The sequence below is a fragment of the Homalodisca vitripennis genome, chromosome 2, assembly GCF_021130785.1.
Source record: "Homalodisca vitripennis isolate AUS2020 chromosome 2, UT_GWSS_2.1, whole genome shotgun sequence".
Taxonomy (NCBI): Eukaryota; Metazoa; Arthropoda; class Insecta; order Hemiptera; family Cicadellidae; genus Homalodisca; species Homalodisca vitripennis.
Window position 1 is genome coordinate 19,091,694 of NC_060208.1, and position 1,904 is coordinate 19,093,597.

Consider the following 1,904-nt stretch of genomic DNA (forward strand, 5'->3'; position numbering starts at 1 on the left):
CTGAGCGTTAGCGAAGCTATCAAGGCCTCTCAGGAACACTCGTCCATCCTAAATGGAAATTTTTAATTTCTAGCTGTTTGTCCATCCACGCGACATCTCGAAAACGACCTGAAAAAAGAAAACTGCATAAAGCTACATTTCTATATAAGAAATACTGAGTTCGATGATGGTGCATGTCACTCAATGGGATTTGGCTGAACGATAGCAAATATTTTATACTGGTCTTATAGATAACATTAATCTAAATGAGAAATCAGCATAAATAAGTACATTTCTAAACAAGCTGAGTAGAATCAGATGACATGTAACATTTAGCCTTTTCATTCACTAAGAAGGAAAAGTAATGAGTGGAAAGTCAATGTTTGAAAAATCATCGGCGTTATTTTATTTCAGATCCTCGCTGGAACTTATTATTATTCAAACATTGCTATGAAACTTATTAATTGAATAAAATCGTTAATCAATAAAATCATGTATCTATTATGTGTCAAGTTATCTCAAGAATTGAAATGACCTCACTGAAACTTGCATGCAACCTCATTAAAGCACATTACGCCATTAGCATAACTTGTTAGCAAACGTTCCTTGTTATAATTAATCTATAAATAGTTTGTTCTAGTCTTCCTCAAAACTGGGAAGTAAATACAACCACCAAATCTGCCTGGCCGCAGTTGTCCACAGCATCATACCATGCTGTACTAGTTCTTGCTTGAGCAATCGACCAAATTAGCATGTTACCAAACGTAAAGAAAGCTTCCCAAGTTTTGCTATTCATGGCGACACAGCCACCTGGACGCTGACTACGTCCTTGTTCCTGTTGGACAGGGTCCAGGCTGGCGACATGTCCTACGCTATCTAAACTATCATCTATCCAAGCTAATATCCTCGAGCGATTGTCTTGGAGTTGTCATTCCAGATCCACCCACACCTCACGCCGCCCGCGTCATTCTTGTCGATAGTAGCTGTCGATTGTTTGAGTCAACATTCACTTATACATGCAACTTGTCACATTGAGAACGACCTTGTACAATCCTGTCAAACGATATAGTTCAGTTAAACGAGGGAAAGTGATTATCAGTAATTAACTCAATTGAGTTTAAAACTACAAAGGTGTTTTGGTGGAAACTGTATAGTGATTATTTTGTAGATGGAAAAAACATAAGGAATAACTAAGATTGGAAAATATAATTGAAAATGTAATAGATTTATTTATTTCTAAGATTACGTTTTAGCTTACGCGAGGATTTGATACAACATGACAACATTTTTGTCATGACCTTTTCACAGAATCAAACAAAGCGCAACAAATATGTTCAGTTATGAACCTGGAGATATAAAACATCAAGATTTAAACATTAAATTAATTGATAACTGAATCCCCGAAAGGATATTAGAAACTTGGCAATTTGCCTTCGTTGTGTGTTACCAGAAGTATTTTTGATGTATAATGTATTTAGTATGTTTTATTATACGGTTTTTGACACCTACAGAAGAAAGTAGATGTAAATCCTGGAAACGAAGTGGGTACTTTTTATAACATTATAACGATGGAAAATGTCCAAAATCCTACTACCCTTTCAGATCGTGTGTTAAAAACAAATTCCCGGTTAAAGTATTTTACTCTCAGAAAATGTTGCAGTTCTTCGTATTAAGAATCAAATGCAATTACGACTAAATCAGTTATTTTCTTACAATTTGTAACATATGAATCTGCTATGTCATGTATTATGTAATACAGAACACATTTAAATTGATTAAGCTTACAATACACTTCATATTCATATTACATGGATTCGCTATTAATTATTGCTAACTATTAAACTGATGCTCCCAAAACTGTTAAGATGAAAGATAAAATTAAGAAAATAAAAAAAAACACATTTAAATCTTTATTAATTTTAATG